Source organism: Plectropomus leopardus, chromosome 24, assembly GCF_026936395.1.
Source record: "Plectropomus leopardus strain MGB_pleo_1.0 chromosome 24, ASM2693639v1, whole genome shotgun sequence".
Taxonomy (NCBI): Eukaryota; Metazoa; Chordata; class Actinopteri; order Perciformes; family Serranidae; genus Plectropomus; species Plectropomus leopardus.
In genome coordinates this window covers 11943857-11958544 of record NC_142199.1, presented here as the reverse complement: position 1 = coordinate 11958544, position 14688 = coordinate 11943857, and the positions used below count along the sequence as shown (strand labels likewise).

At 39.6% G+C, this 14688-nt stretch overlaps 1 protein-coding gene across 1 annotated transcript in view; it reads left to right on the top strand.

The window, feature by feature from the left end:
- The first annotated feature begins 698 nt into the window (after positions 1–698).
- The window catches only part of LOC121963031 (interleukin-1 receptor accessory protein-like 1), a 335394-nt gene continuing 321404 nt past the window's right edge, over positions 699–14688 (top strand). Inside the window, exons 1-2 of the mRNA XM_088074547.1 lie at positions 699–794; positions 889–967. The gene's annotated coding sequence lies outside the window, so the exon portion shown is untranslated. The remainder of the gene's footprint in view (positions 795–888; positions 968–14688) is intronic.

Below are 14688 nucleotides of genomic sequence, written 5' to 3'. Positions count from 1 at the left end.
CGAACAAATTTGATTTGTGGATGTGTTGGGATTTACTATTTTTCTTATTTTTCTGATACTTTTCTTGCGATAGACCTGTGCAATGTTTGAAATATCACACCTGCTTGCTGCTCTCTGCACTACAGCTGGCCACATCTGCAGTTTTTTTTTTAGCAACAAAACACCTCTTCAGTTCACTGTATCGAGCCTGACCCATTCAAGGGTCTTTTAAGGGAGTTTTCCTTGTACATAGTGAAGGTCTAAGCACAGAGGGTGTCGTATTGTGTACATGTTATAAATCACTTGTGGCAAATGTGTTATATTTGTCAATATAAATAAAACACTTGACTCGCCTCCCTGCTCTCATACTGTAACCTGAGCTTTGCACCATTCACATTTCACAAAATGGTTTCTGTTTGGACAGAACTCAATAAATTACAGTAAATGCAGTTTGAGTGTGACAGATGTTTACAAATGGCAGTTTGGTGCCTTTGTAGACAAACAGTAGACTGTCCAGCACATTATAAGTTACACACACAGTCTTAGAAATAGAGGGCCAAAAAAAAGGTGTGTGCCAACAACATCTACTGCCGGTCTGGTGGGACAGAGGCAGACCGCCCTGTCCAGACCCCTATTACCAGGCTTTGAAGTTGCCATAAGGCTCTCTGAGATGAAATTATGTACATGTGCATGTTGATGGTTATACTTTTGGGTTATTTTTTTCCCCTCAGATCTCAAGGACACCTCAGCTGCCCAGTGTCCAGCAAGTGAGACTTTCTACGTTGGATTCCAGTTTAGGGACATTCAAATGGAGGGTAAACAACTTTGAAGTTTGTGATTTAGCTGTTTAAATTTGAGAAAAAAGGACATTGTTATAAGGCATAATTGTACTGTTCTTGTCCATCACAGAAAATGGAAATGATGGTGTTGCCACGAGGCTCTCGCTCTGCTGTTTCAGCACTTGACCAGAGGAAACGACATAGATCTGGTGAGTCTGAAACTTGCCTGACACTCCTGTGGGGGCCATATCAAAGTTAGACTGGATATGTAGAGAGAACCTTATTAAATGGATCCGGGATATGGGAGATGGAGTAGGAGTGATCCATCTCCCAATGGACTCAGTATACAGACCCCATTCAATTCTTTGAATCACTATAGCAGTGCAGGAGTGTTCAAGTGTGTTTTGAGGTGACATTTTTAGACAATGGGCCAACCTTAACGGATGAGCTACAGGAGTCTGACTCACTGGACAAACTACAGCTGTCTAGTGTGCTGTAATGAGCTATAGGGGTTGGACTTGCTGAGGTAGCAGTAGTTGCCTGACTCAAATGACAAACCACAGTGTTCTGGCAGAGATGTCCTCTGAATGCGTCTTAGTCTTCCACCAATTCTTCGTACTTGTCCCATTAAAAATCTGCCCTCACATCATCAGCCTCAAACATCCTGTAGCTAAATTCCACCTCTTGTGCTCAGCGAGCTTGCCTGCTGTGTCTGGTCATCTTGTGTTATACAAACAGTGCCACCGATGCTCTGCCCTTCAAAAAAATTATCTGATGAAAGTTGATGTGTCTCGGTGCTTTACTTCTCTGTCAGACAGACACCCAAGACATGGCGCACTAACGCGAATTACTCCAAAAAAAGAAGCCACGAGAGATATATTGAAGTTTAACTTAAATAATCCAGTGCCAGTGAAGTGCGGGGTATACACCCAGTCTCAATTGAAAAAATGTAAATTTAAAATGTAAATATAAGGCAGACAGTTATCACACAATAGAAAAGTAGTGAGGAGCGTGAATAAGAACAGCCAGAGGGAGAGACAGCAACGCCAAGGCCACACAAGGTTATTTAAAATCTTCCACATCATCCAATTTAAAATGTGCCCACACATTTAAATTCTTCTTTCCTCTGCACTGCTCAATTCCTGCATAAAAGTTAACTCGGAAAGTGTGTGCCCAAGGCCTGAAGTCATTGTTTGAAGAGCAAAACAATGCTCAAGAACTGGACAACTCTGCATCAGGTCTTACTGAGAGTTAATATGGTCCAAATTTTGAAAGCAAAAAACATATCTTTTCTAATTAAACTTTCCTTTGAATAATGATTCTGTAATTTAAATGTTTTAATGCCCTATGCTTCCACAATTTCTAATAAGGTCCTGAAGTTAGCGGCCTGGTCATCAGTATTGTTTCTACACAAAATTCTAAATTATGTGAACACAGCATCAGAGTACCCAATTTACAGTGTAAGCAAAGTAAAATGGCCCATAAGGGGGTATTAAGGGTACAGCATTCTACTGCTGGTAGGCGGTTGGTTCAAATTTTAATTTGAACCAAAATTACAATGACTTATTGCACCCATGCCATGTAGCCCCAGTCACTGATTACATCTCTCAGTTAAACGTGTGTTTACGTAGTAGGAGAGAAAGAGTATCTCGTTGATATGAGTCAAGCAGATTTGGGGAGAGTCCATTTATTGGACCTTGACAGGGGCCTAACCATTTCTGTCAGCGGGTGTGTATGCAGGTAGAAGGTAAAATTAATGTTGTTTTACAAAATAATCTCAACCAAGATCCACTTCCTGGTTTGCTAAATTTTGGCTTAGATGTTATGGAACTTGGAATTTTTCAGAGCATTTTTGTCTGTTAATCATGAGCTGATAAATACATGATTTTTTTGCTGCTAAACACCTGCTTGCAAAACAGTGTTCATTGCTACCATATAACACCACATCGTTGAAAAAGTCAGCTTTAGTTTGTTCGGTTTGGTGTTTGTTACTTGAGCAAAAGCCTGGGACAGGCCGCTGTGAGTGCTTTTTTAAGTAGGTTACCGATTGCAATACGAAAGTTGAAGACACTTTTAGTTTTAGTTTAAGCCATTTTTGGTTGTTATAAAGCATTCACAAAGCATTGCATTTACAAAAGAAATGGCCCTCCTGGTTGCCTCCACATAATGCAAGGTGGTTGCTATGCAGCATGCTAGTTTCTTATATTTAACACCTTGTGGTCCCTCCACCTCAATTCCTGCTGCTTTTAGATGACTTTGCTGTGAGGAGAGCCAATTAGTGTTGTCAAAAATAGTGATAAATAGATTCTGAATTTTTGAATCTGCTTAAAGCATTATCGAAACAGCGGTATCAGCTGCGTTTTCTAGCTCTCTCTTATTGTTTATGTTTACTACAGTATTTCTGCTGTTCTCTGCTACTAACCAAAATAAGAAAAAGTGTTGATTGTTGTCATCTTATAGACTTGATATATTTATCTTTTAATGATAGATAATTTCATATTTTATGACCTCAATTTCAGATATTTTGCCCATTTGGGAAATGGTACCATATAATGATATTTTCCAGGTATCGAATCAAAGTTTCAGAAATTCCACTATTTTAACAACACTAAAATGAACAGCAGTTCTATAGGCACACCTTCAGTTAACGGCTATAGCAACTCGAATATAGCCAGTTGTTTTTTCCCAGAGATATCCACTCCTTGATCCACTCCTCCATAGTTACATAACCACGAAGGCTGAGGTTCACCCTAAATGTTTCCATTTTCTAACAGGTTGTTAGCTGGCCAACTAGGTTAGGCGAACTTTTTCCCTCCTCACATGCAAAGTTTTCCTAAAATCAGATGGATCCATCATGTTGTTAGACGGTTTGATCTTGGTGTAGTGGGCGAATTCAAAGGTCTGGACCACCGCAATGCAGAGCGACACTGGATTGTGTAAGGAATAAGATGTCATTAGTGTAGTATACAGTTATTATGCTACGGCTATCAGACTGCTTAAACTGAGCTTTCTGATTGATTATGTCATTGTTATGCTCCGGTGCGTGCTCATGTGCCATGGTAAGTCATGTTGTGAATTGCCAAGTATATTTGCTGATTGTTTGTGTTGTGGGCTTGACTTTACAACTTCAGCTGCCAGAACTCATATTCTGTATATTTTCTTTGTCTCGGTCTGACTTCTATCCAATAGACATTTAAATCGCAGACTCTGTTGCACTCTGAAAGTAAATGTGTTAAATGGATGCATTTTAATCGTTTTTTGGCTTGAACCTTTGGCCCTGTCTGTGTGTGCGCATTAGATAAGAGTGCTACCTTTTTAATCTGAGCAACATAATGCTCGAAGTGAGGACATTTTTAGCACCATCCATAGTTGGATTGTAGATAATAGGAGGATAAGTCCCAGGTCAGAAAATAACCCTTTGAATAAAGCTTTTTTAGTTGCCTTTTGTTAACCTTTTCTTTTGAAATGCCTTGCTATGTTTGTACATAATCATTTCATTTGAGGAAGGCATGCACTCTTCTTATTTTTAAAGCCCACAACCTGAAATCTGCTTATTTTTTACAAAACCTGAAGAACTAACAGTGTGAATACTTACACAGAAATAATGTGTGTGTGTATATATATATGTTACCGTCACTTTCACAGTCATGCCGTTTTCAAAGGACATGAAGTTGCCGCATTGGATTTGTTGAAGTTACAGAGTTGTGTAACCCTTCTGCTGTTCCAGCCACATTTGTACATTTACCCACATACTGTCCTTGAGATGAAAAAGCATTGCTAAGTGAGAGCTGCTAACCTTGGATGTGATAGATTGTTGTTCATTTCAGAAAGCTCATGATAATTGCTGCCCCTGCCCCTGGTTTGTGAATGGGGTCGTGTATCTGCTGGGCCTTTTTTTTCCCACCCTCAGACTCCCCAGTCCCCTCCCACAATTCATCTCTGGGGGTTTAATTCACTCTTGCTGGGAGCACGTCCTCAGATAGTTTGATTCAGACAAGGGAAACCATTAGGAGCACTGTAATGCAGTTTTTGGCAAGAACGAGACCTGGGCATTCATTACGCTGGTCTTTCTTTATTTAGGAGCAACTTCATCAGCAAGCTCTTGTCATTTAAGGACAAAAAAGCAGGGTTTTTTTCTTTAAATTTTATTTGTTTTTTACAGACTCGTTGCCAGCAGGAGAAAAACAGAGCAACATTTCAAGTCTATCTTCTTCGTCACTGCTGTATCATGATGATGAATTAAGGAACAATCCACTGATTGCCATTTTCTTTTTCTTTGGCTTGTGTCTCCTTTTGTAAAATGAATTGGGCAGCCTGTTCAACCCTGAATTATGCATTTAATTTTTCGCCCAATAGAATTGCACTCATAAAACACGATGCTGAAGTGAAGAATTTTAACATGCCAAATGTAGCCTGACTGTGGGGAAATTGATTGTTAAAAACCAAGCGAGAGAAAGCAAAAATCCATGTGTTATCACCACTTTTCTGTGACTAAGTCAGTGGTTCTATAATTTCAAATTTAAGGCCATGACATCTATTTTTATTATTATTTATGAGAAAGCGGAGCTGAGAAGAGTGGCTTTTAGCTTGAGGTCTAAAGTAGTTGACAGCATTAATACACAGTATTCTTCTGTTGACATGAAAATCAACTCTTTGTACCAAATGAGCATCTGTATTCCTCTCCCCACACACTTTACTCGCTCTGAGTGCCTTCTCCTGAAATTGCTGCTTGCTCATAGCAGCCTCTTTTCTCGTGACGTGATCTGGTAATCCATTTTCAAAGCCCCCCCCCCCCCACATCTTTCGCTCTCCTGGGTTAACGTAGGCGGATGTGCTGTAGCCTGAATATCATATGCATGAAAAATTTGCCATCCCTGCACTTTTTGGCTTCGTATGTTGTAGCGCAGCAGTTGATGGATAGAATGTGTCACTTGGTGCAGTGCTCAGGGCAAGAGGCATGCTTTTGGAGGTGGGGGTTTGTCCCTGAGAGTCAGGGGACTGGAGACTGGAAAGTAAAGGCCAAAGACCTGGTCGCTTTGTTCACGTTAACTACCGTGACCTGACAGGGACACAGAATTCACAAGAGACAGACATGCTTCCAGATTATCTTGGCTGAAGTCCCAGACAAAAACATACATTATTTAATCTCAGCTGCTACATCTGAGTTTAGAAAAACAGAACTCAATATTTGCAGTTGCAAAGATAACAGCTTTATGTTATGCTGCTGATCTTCTTAAAATCCAAAAAGACATATGTTAAAGTTGTTGTTTAGTTTTAGCAGTATTTGGAAATCTTTCGAGAAATGCATGGTTAATGTTGAGAAGTTTAAAATGCAAATAAAACTATCTGTAAGTGCTTTATTTTTCTTGTAAAACTAAAAGATGTGTATCCATATGGGTGCAATAAAATAAATAAAGTAAACTGTAAATGTCATGACATTAAATGCTAATCCTTTCTATTTAAGGCTGCAACTGACTTTAAATTTATATGTTTCTATCTTTTTAGATTGACAATATTTTAATCCATTAAAGGTAGACAAACTTGCCAGACATAAGGTGACATATTAGATTTGCTTTTCAACCAACAGTTCAAAAATCAAAGGTTATTTCATTTTCGTACTTGAAAATCAATCCAATTAACTTAATTTTCTGTGGACTCATCCGTCCAGAGCTACAATAATTTGACAAAAACTAGTGCTGCCTTAATTTGATCAAATCTATACTGTATTACCATATTAAACTGCCGACTTCTCCCTGTTTTGCAAGATATCCCCTTTAGGGATGGTTCCGGCCTCAGAGCTGACAGGTCAGATCCAGAGTATGGCCGTGACTCGCTATTCTGAGCAGGCAATAGGCAAGGCGGCCTTCAGCACTTACAGGTCCTGATGATATTATTTCAACAGGCTCTCAGCGGTGTGGAGAGTCATTGCAGTGGTTGAGAGCTAATGGGCCAGATGTAAGAGCCACCTGGCCAGCGCCAGACCTCCGTATGCTGCCGTTGACAGAGCCAGTCATGCAGAGCCGAGGCTCCGCTGTCTGCTGCTCGCTGTTTCTCAGAAACGAGGCTTATTGCAGCTCATTTAGACGAGCAACCATGCTCATAACTATGACATTCTTTAGCAACTTTTTTGTGCACCCAAGTGTGGAATCTGAGGTGGCATTTAAAAGTAATGTTTTTCATAATTATAACTTAAAGCCAGTATTAATATTTTTTTTTCTTATTATCATGACATTAACACAGCTTGACCTGTAAAAATAGAGGTCACGGTGTAGAGCTCTGAAACCAAAATTCATCACTTTTAATCAGCCGCAGGCGACGTGTGAACGCACTCCAAATTTCTGTCTATACATACCCGAGACGCAGACATGCTGCTATATCGGGTATATGGAATGAGCAGTACTTTTGGCAGTCAGCCCATTTAATTCATTTAACACTGAAGAAAACAGAGCACCTCTGGCAAACAGGGCAGTGGAAAATAGAGCCGTGAATCTTGATTGTGGAGGTAAATGAACAGATAGGTCTGGAGGTGTGTCATCTGTCTGTGAGCAGAGATGCATTAGTGTGGATACACCCCGTCACTTCTGTGTCCCCAGTAACCTCACAGGGAAAATAACATTGAGTGCATGAAGCAGGTACTCCTTTTGGATATTTTCTCATCTAATATGTCATCAGAATGTGTCTCGGCAGAAGATATAAAAGAAAATCTCCAAAGTTTCACTGCCTTAGACAAAGGCATAATTCAAGTATAACTCCAGGCGAGCAATAATATTGTAGACCATGTAAGACAGCGTGGGATGTATGTATACTTGTTTAAATATTCATGGCGAGAGGGCAGGAATGGTGTGTGGCTGGAGTGTGATTTACACCAGCAATAAGTTTGTGTCAGCGCAGAGGTCGACGGTACCCCTGAGCAAACTTACAGCGCTGTGAGTCGGAGATGATAGCCTCCCACCAGCGATGACCTCTTAAACTGCTCAGCTATTCAAAATACTCTGACCTCTGAGTCAAAGCATTGACCAAAAATCACACAAATTGTACAAGTTTACATTTTTCTTGACAGAACCTATAGTCTTAATTATTGGGGAATGATGGTAGAAGTTTTATGGATCATCTGCGTGCTGTCACAGGGGACAGTTGTAGAAAACTGTGCATCAACTTTTTGTCTTTGATCTACTAACACTGAAATATGGATGGTTATCATCTGATTTAAACACCACGTACGTGGATCATAACAGATCAACCACTAATGTCTGCTCCTCCAGTCTGTCAGTCAAAAGAACGGCAAAGAAAAAGTGCCAATTCATAGAGTGACATTGGTGAATGATGGTTAACTTTCAGCAGCAGCAGTACCCCATCTCAATAATCGGCATCAAGCATTGTGATGGTATTCAGCAGTTATTTAGATTATTATTATGATTATTGCTTTAAATTTAGCTGTATAGTTACAAGAACATTCTTGTACACAAGGATTTCTTATTAATTGCTGTGGCGGATAAAAACACAGCAGTATTTTTATATTATTTACCATGTGTAAAATGCAAAGCCCATTTAACTATATCACGCTGATCTAGAAAACAGTTTGTGCTAGATCTGAAGTTTGCATTATGTGCACTTATTGCCACAATTTTTTTCTTTTAAAAAACACAGCTTGTGTACAGTAAATGGTGCATTCAGTAGTTTTCAGAATCATTTATACATCGGGCCCCTATTTTTGATGTTGTATACACTCCTTACATAAAGTATGTAAAGGGTTTTGATTTATTCCCACAGCTGAATTTCAGATCAAACCTGAGCAGAGTCCGCTCCGCTAAACTCAGCAGGCGTAGATAGGTGCCCATATTAAATAACGAATATACTATGACATTTAATATTAATAATAAATATTGAGAAAGGTATGAAATTTGCAGATCTACCACTAGAAAAAAAAGATTTAACAGAAAATCAGAAGGCACCAGTGCCCTTCTCACCCCAAGCCCCTTAAAAGTGCCTCAGTCAAGAGACAAACTGCTCTTAGGAGATGTGCACGGCGAGACATAAACACCAAGGCACATCCGCCCTGTGCACGTCTCCGGCTCTCCATCACCCATCACTGTCTGGGCCTGCCCCTCACTCTTTAAATCTGGAGCGACAGGGTGTCACTGGGAAAACCCATTGAGCACACTGCGGTACGACGGCTTCATGCCCTTTTCCATCACACCTTTGTTCCATCCTCCTCTCCGAACCATGACAAGGTAGGGGACGAGTTATCACACCCGTCAGCTTTATGAGTCCCTGTCTGCCTGTGCTGCGGTAATAAAGTCATTGTGCTGCTTCTTCAAAATGGGGTGAGTCGGAGCAAGTGATGGGAAATTGGTCAGCAGAGTGTCGTTGAGGGGCAAAAAAGTACAGTCTGCACCAGTGGCTTCTTTGGATGCATTGTTGGTTTGATTAATAATATAAGGAGAAAACCCTCATCCCTCCAGAGTATTTTCCACCTGAGAAACAGGCCATAAAAGCCCAAAATAGCTCCTAATCCCTCAAAGCTCAATGAGAGAAGATAGCATATCTGTTGTCAGAGTGCATATCTGTATTTAAACTAAAACTAAAACGAAAATTAAAAGTCCCCAAATTATTTTTTTAATTGTCACCGTTAGTGATACTCTTTAACCATAACCTGGCTACATATACACTGATGTAAATCATGTACTAAAATCTCCATGGCCAATCTCCATGATTTTCCAAAATGACAGCTCACTAAGAGGATTCCTTCATTTCAGCAGAACTCTGGAGATTTTTTTTTTTTTGAGAGAGAGAGAGAGACGCGTTAGACAGAGTCTGAACTTGACGGCCTGCTGTGCACTGTGAGGAGTAGTAATTGTGTGAGCAGTAATTGCACTCTCTGCATCTGCTTGGGAGAATAAGGGCCATCATTGGGTCAGATGCCTGCCGCCTCCAGGATCATTTAGTCAGTCACAGCATATGTGAATGCTAAATTCAGTGGATATATACAGCCTATATAGAGTAGTGATGAAAAAATGTCCTCCCTTCAGTCTTGTAGTCATGCTAAAAAGATGAACTTTGATCTACACAATTTTGTGTGATCATATCTATTTTGCGGTTTTATTTTGCAAGTTGCTTCTGACTGCACTCAAAGTATTCAATGGTCATTTTGTGCTAAGCCCACCTCTGCTTGAGGTTCATTGAGAGGGTAGTTTGTCAAAAGCCTTGCATTAATTGTTAAACTTGCAGGGGGTGTTGTGTACCTGGAAATGAGGTCATTTGTATTACCTGTCATGTTACTTTTGAAAAAAACAAAAAAAACAAACTTAAAACTGGCTGGAAATTCCTGCACTGCTGGTAGTAATGGTACATGGTGAGGAAGGTTTCTCATATGCTGATAAGGAAAAAATAAGTTACGTACATGTATTATGCCACTATTTAAGTTACTAGCCTGTGAAAGACATGCAATATATCTGTGATAAATGCACTTCCTGAAATCTAAACCACAAAATCTATATTGATAACCACTGTATTGCTGAAACCATTAGGCAGTTGATCGTCTGACAGATAATTTCTTGCCGATAAGTAATGTAGGGCACTAATTAAGGTTTTGGACCGTTGATCAGACAAAACAATGGATTTGAGGACGTAACCGTGGTCTGTGTTAATGGCCTTTTTTTTTTTTTTTTTTTTTAACAATTCAGCTTTCCTTTTTCACCATAATCGATTAATTTAAACAATTACCAGATTAACAAAACAGATAATGACAATAGCTGGCATTTGCAGCCCAAAACAGTGGATTAAAGGCATTTCCTTTGGTCTATCAAAAACTCTGAGCTGAAATAAGAATATGCCCTAAAACATAATCTTTCTCTTGATGCAAGACAGTTCAGTCAGTGTGTCTGACAGTTGAAACTATCTCCCAAAAATAGAAGGCTCAAGTCTGTCATGCTGTCAAAATATCAATCCTGGAGGAGTGCTACTGACAGATTAGGACGCTGCATTTGCATGACTGTCACCTTCTGGACTAAAAAACGGCAACCAGTTCCTTTCTCACTGTGTCTGCGTGTGTCTCTAATTCATTATCAACTGGATGATTGTGTTATTTCACTTACAAATGATTATTATTAGAAGCCACAATACTATAACATATTGTTTTTCTTGATATTGTCATGGTGTGTTATTTCATTTATTCTGAATGGTGAGTGGATTCCAAATGCCAGAGGCAATACATGCTCTACAAAGGGAACTAGATTGGAGGCAATTGGAACAGCATCTAACACAGTGGACCCAGCTGACTGGATCAGTTTGTTCATATCACTCTTGATGAAGTGAGACTGAAAAGCCACCGAGGGTCATTTATGTTAGTCTGCTTTTGTAATGGCTTTGGTATTTGGAAGTTGTACTTTAAATCAGCGATGGGCACTGTGCTTCCCTGCTGAAGCATTAACTTGTTAGCTTCTCCAGGAGTGTAATGTGATCCTTGATGTGCCGAGTTAGATTCATAAGGACATGTAGAGCCAAAGGAATGCATTTATTAACAACTGCAAGATTTCAGAGGGATGTCCATTTCTGTCTGATTTCTTTCAGTAAGTGGATGGAAGCACAATTTATATTTGCATCACATTTTGTCTCTCCTTTGACCTCTTTTCTTCCATCCAATCTGTCACAGTTTTTGACAAGAAACAAAGACTGCAGCATGCAGAGCGGGCCCCCTGCAGAGACTTAGAAAACTGACGCAAATTCACCTGTTCAGTCTCTGCTCTTTTCAAATCAGCCTGAGATACTGTACATTAGAGGTAACAGCCAACCTGGGCAGCACTCCGGGGTAGCGCTGACGAGTGGAGGTGACTACTGAGGTCAATAGAAATGGCACATGGTGCTGGAAATGGTCCATAAAAGCTCTTTCTGACATGACAGAGTAGCCTTGGATTCCTGCCAACAGACACTTTTTTCACAGTAGATCCCTCACAGTGGAACCCTGCGGTGTCTGTCAGGGCTGAGGTCAATCTAGTGTGATTTACTTCAATATAATCTCTACAAACACATATATGCATATGAATGCAGAATCTGTAGACAACAGGATAAGATTTTGGTATCGGAAGCATGATTGTTTCCGTCTGCAGTCTGTTTTTATTCAAAGTAGTATTGACCAGTCACATTTGAGTGTGCTTTGGCTGCATGCAGATAAACAGTCCGCACGGAGAGAAAAAGAGGCGAATCGCACTGAACAAAATTGAATCTCTGAACTTTGGATATCATTTCACAATGATTACAGTTTTTATTTTATTAGCTTTTAAGAAATGTGTCAGCATTTATACACAGACAATAGGATACAGCTGCATTTTCAACGAGTGTAAGATTTATTTGTTGGGTGTTTTTTTTTATTTTCTATTTTTTTATTTGGAGATTTGAATATTCTTTTTTTTTTAAAAATGGCAAAGAAATTTTAAGTTGGCTAAACATGAATCTCAGTGTTTCCCGTACATTGATAGATTTGTGGCAGCTTGCCACAATATCAACATTGTATGCTGTTTATTTTTATTTTATTTTATTTTTACCATTAAAATTGGTAAAACATCTCTTCTGCTCTTGCTCTCTCACTCAGTGACAGGGCTAACTGTTAGCATCACATTGTTAACATACCTGTACGTAGGTGTAAAGAAAGCAAAGAAGCTCCAGTGCCGATGTGAGTTTGTTGGACCATTTAATGACTCTGTGACGGATGCTAGCCGCTGCTGCTGCTGTGTTAGCTCATGCAAATCCAGCAAACTTTGAATTAACTGGCCTCAGAAACACTGTATGTTAAAAATGTACATCTCAGTCTTTTATTTGTTGCAGCTAGTACGCTCTTTTTTTTTTCGCTTCTGTTTTACAGCACTTTTGCATATTATTGTGAGCATTCATGTAGGTCTATAATTATCTGTTATAAGAAAAACTGTCTCAAGCTTGTATGTCACATAAAGTACATAGATGGGACTTTGTTCAACACCTTCCAACACTGACTGTAATACAGTAAACTGCTATTAATTTATTAGGAACAATAATGCAGTTAGTAAACCATCTTTTTTGGCAACGAAATGTGAAAATAATGCATAGTGTAATTTATTTGGATACACTACAAAATGGCATGATCAATTTTGTATTATCAACAAAATGTTATGCGAAACTTGAAACTGCTTACTTCAGAAAAAACGGACAATGTGGGGTAATTGTCTTGAACGAGGCATGTGCTTTGCATGTTTGGCATTGTAACGGAAACTAGGCTCCTGTGAGCTGGCGTGTCTCCATGCCCCTTCCCTGCACTCCTCCAAGGAGGAGTACAGCACATATGGCCCCCTGGGCGGTATGGATGGGTCGCTGCAATCAAAGTGGGAGGATATGAGCACAAGAAGTATCCCATCTGTCATGATGTCCTCTCTCTCTAAAATGGATTAATAACGGTCGGAAAGAGAACAGTAAGCAGAATAAAAGCGTTACAGTGATCTGCTACAAAATGAGGGAATTCACAGGGTACATGACAATTATAGAAATCCATTTCTGATTGAGCAAAAATAAGTGTTTTAGTCTCCATTTAGGCTTAGGCTGGTGTTAGTTTCCACTTTTGTGTCTATCTCAGTTTGAGGGTGTCCTAACATTTTAAATGCATAGCAAGGCATCAGTCATCCTACAATACATGTGCACTAAAGCTGCTAACTCTGAATAAAATGGAGCAGCTAACAGGCCACAGTGGAAAATTGTCTCGAAATAATCACATTCCCTCAAAATACTAGTGTGTTGTCTTGCAACAGTTTCTCTTCTATTACAATACCCAGAGCTCCCCAGAGCTTTAGTAATGCATACATAATGCTGTCACTGCTACACGGGAAGATGGTGTTCTTTGATGGCCCGATGATGTGTGAAGCCCACACCTGTGAGTCTTGTCAAAGTCATGCTAGGATGTTTTAAATGTCATAATAAGACAGTGATTCTATTGAAATGTGTTGCCATTCCTTAGCAGTTTAAATCCAGCCTTTTACAATGGTAAACATCACATTTCCAGTGTAGCGGTCTATAATGAAATCATTGTGCGTTATGTATTATACATTAGCAAGGTCCCAGGCTAAAAGGAAAAAATGTGCATTTATTTAGATAGCACAATTTATAGTAATGGCAGTTCAAGGTGTTGTTTTTAGACATTTTAAGTTTAAAGGGAATTGGTAACACATTTTAAGCGTTTCTCAACTCTGTAACACAGATTTAGGATTGGAAGTGGTAAGCTCAGCTTAGCATCTGTTTTTTCTTACCTTCATACCATAAATTTTCATCGGAGCATGCAGTTTATGAAAGTATTAGTGTGCAGCACTACAGCATGGTTTTACCCTATAACCTGCCCATTTTATGACTAGTTGGACAAAGTGTTGCATGACCGTCTATTGTTTTGCCCTATGCAAGGAGACCTGTTGAATTCTGCTGACAGTGATATCTCCAGCTTCACACTAACATAACTAGCAGTCAGCTAGAGAGCACGTGGACATAATAACTCTGCAGGTCTCTTTGAGCGTCTTGTGTATGTTGACGTAGACACTAACGAAATCCAAACACAAGTGGTCAAGCTGGTCATTGCCATGTTGGATTTTGGAGGCTTGAAGTTACCATATTTGGATGTGAGGGTGTTGCTGTTGAGGAGCAAAGGGTGGATCTGCTTGAGAACCTGAGGACACTATCCACATACAGTCTGTTACTCAAAGTATCAGTGGCTGTAAGCCTTAATCAGTTGTCTTGAATGTTCAGTTTAGCTACAGAGAACAATTCTGTTTTGTTTGTTTTTTTTTAAATTTTTTTAATCGATTAATATATTTAAATGTTGTGCTGTTATTTCTGTTGTAAAGTTAGGCATTTAAAAATGGGGGTCTATGAGGACTGACTCGCTCTTTGAGCCAGCCTCAAATGCTTATTAGAGGAACTACAG